Here is a 2,500-nt window from a genome sequence, read left to right as displayed (position 1 = left end):
GATTAAGAGTCTCATGCTCTACCGACTGAGCTAGCCGGGCTGATGAGTAGCTATTTTAGGAACCAGAAACCTTTTACGGTAATACCTTCCCTACCCGTGACAATCTTCTGCTAAATCCTGATTTCATCTTGTAACGCTGGACAGAATGTGGCCCAGGATCTATGTCCAGTGCACATGTTAGCAGTTACAAGGCAGCAAAATGCCTAATTTGTCCGTGGGTGGGCTTGAACCACCAACCTTTCAGTTAACAGCCGAACGCGCTAACCGATTGCGCCACAGAGACTTAGTGAAAGGTCACCTACAGTGGTAGAAACGCGGAACTTTGTCTCAAAGTCTGCTACATGAACCCTAATGTAAGTTTGCTGGGAGAGAGAGAGAAAAGTAACAGGAACGCCCAACGTGGGGCTCGAACCCATGACCCTAACATTAAGAGTCTCATACTCTACCGACTGAGCTAGCCGGGCTGATAAGATGAACTTTTAAGAGCTAAACACTCTTTACAGTAATACCTTCCCTACCCGTGACAATGTTCTGCTAAATCCTGATTTCGTCTTGTAACGCTGGACAGAATGTGGCCCAGGATCTATGTCCAGTGCACGTGTTAGCAGTTGCAAGGCAGCAAAATGCCTAATTCGTACCTGGGTGGGCTTGAACCACCAACCTTTCAGTTAACAGCCGAACGCGCTAACCGATTTTGCCAAAGAGACTTAGTAAAAGGTCACCTACAGTGGTAGAAACGCGGAACTTTGTCTCAAATGGTCTGCTATATGAACCCTAATGATAGTTTGCTGAGAGAAAGAGAGGTAACAGAAACGCCCAACGTGGGGCTCGAACCCACGACCCTGACATTAAGAGTCTCATGCTCTATTGACTGAGCATCTCACTGGGCTGATGAGATGAACTTTTAAGAGCTAAACACTCTTTACAGTAATACCTTCCCTACCCGTGACAATGTTCTGCTAAATCCTGATTTCATCTTGTAACGCTGGACAGAATGTGGCCCAGGATCTATGTCCAGTGCACATGTTAGCAGTTGCAAGGCAGCAAAATGCCTAATTCGTCCCTGGGTGGGCTTGAACCACCAACCTTTCGGTTAACAGCCGAACGCGCTAACCGATTGCGCCACAGAGACTTAGTGAAATGTCACCTACAGTGGTAGAAACGCGGAACTTTGTCTCAAAGTCTGCTACATGAACCCTAATGTAAGTTTGCTGGGAGAGAGAGAGAAAAGTAACAGGAACGCCCAACGTGGGGCTCGAACCCATTACCCTGACATTAAGGGTCTCATACTCTACCGACTGAGCTAGCCGGGCTGATGAGATGAACTTTTAAGAGCTAAACACTCTTTACAGTAATACCTTCCCTACCCGTGACAATGTTCTGCTAAATCCTGATTTCGTCTTGTAACGCTGGACAGAATGTGGCCCAGGATCTATGTCCAGTGCACGTGTTAGCAGTTGCAAGGCAGCAAAATGCCTAATTCGTACCTGGGTGGGCTTGAACCACCAACCTTTCAGTTAACAGCCGAACGCGCTAACCGATTGCGCCAAAGAGACTTAGTGAAAGGTCACCTACAGTGGTAGAAACGCGGAACTTTGTCTCAAAGTCTGCTACATGAACCCTAATGTAAGTTTGCTGGGAGAGAGAGAGAAAAGTAACAGGAACGCCCAACGTGGGGCTCGAACCCATGACCCTGACATTAAGGGTCTCATACTCTACCGACTGAGCTAGCCGGGCTGATGAGATGAACTTTTAAGAGCTAAACACTCTTTACAGTAATACCTTCCCTACCCGTGACAATGTTCTGCTAAATCCTGATTTCGTCTTGTAACGCTGGACAGAATGTGGCCCAGGATCTATGTCCAGTGCACGTGTTAGCAGTTGCAAGGCAGCAAAATGCCTAATTCGTACCTGGGTGGGCTTGAACCAACAAACTTTCAGTTAACAGCCTAACGCGCTAACCGATTGCGCCACAGAGACTTAGGAAAAGTCACCTACAGTGGTAGAAAGGCGGAACTTTGTCTCAAAAGGTCTGCTATATGAACCCTAATGATAGTTTGCTAAGAGAATGAGAGGTAACAGAAACGCCCAATGTGGGGCTCTAACCCACGACGCTGAGATTAACAGTCTCATGCTCTATCGACTGAGCTAGCGGGGATGATGAGAAGCTCTTTTAGGAACCAGAAACCGTTTACAGTAATACCTTCCTACCCGTGACAATCTTCTGCTAAATCCTGATTTCATCTTGTAACGCTGGACAGAATGTGGCCCAGGATCTATGTCCAGTGCACGTGTTAGCAGTTGCAAGGCAGCAAAATGCCTAATTCGTACCTGGGTGGGCTTGAACCACCAACCGTTCAGTTAACAGCCGAACGCGCTAACCGATTGCGCCAAAGAGACTTAGTAAAAGGTCACCTACAGTGGTAGAAAGGCGGAACTTTGTCTCAAAAGGTCTGCTATATGAACCCTAATGATAGTTTGCTGAGAGAAAGAGAGGTAA

The 2,500-nt window shown here is 47.1% G+C and overlaps 1 protein-coding gene and 2 non-coding genes across 7 annotated transcripts in view; 1 reads left to right on the top strand and 2 right to left on the bottom strand.

The window, feature by feature from the left end:
- Positions 1–40, bottom strand: part of trnak-cuu (transfer RNA lysine (anticodon CUU)) — a 73-nt gene extending 33 nt beyond the window's left edge. The window contains exon 1 of the tRNA in view: positions 1–40. This exon is cut by the window's left edge and continues 33 nt beyond it. This is a non-coding gene — a tRNA (tRNA-Lys).
- The window catches only part of LOC103910797 (uncharacterized), a 1,018,570-nt gene that overhangs the window by 428,452 nt on the left and 587,618 nt on the right, over positions 1–2,500 (top strand). The gene's annotated exons all lie outside the window — the stretch shown is intronic.
- Positions 1,059–1,132, bottom strand: trnan-guu (transfer RNA asparagine (anticodon GUU)). The gene has a single exon. It is a non-coding gene; the product is annotated as a tRNA-Asn (tRNA).

The sequence above is a fragment of the Danio rerio genome, chromosome 4 (assembly GCF_049306965.1).
Source record: "Danio rerio strain Tuebingen ecotype United States chromosome 4, GRCz12tu, whole genome shotgun sequence".
Lineage (NCBI taxonomy): Eukaryota > Metazoa > Chordata > Actinopteri > Cypriniformes > Danionidae > Danio > Danio rerio.
The sequence above is the reverse complement of the archived record's forward strand: the minus strand, read 5'-3'. Positions and strand labels throughout refer to the sequence as shown.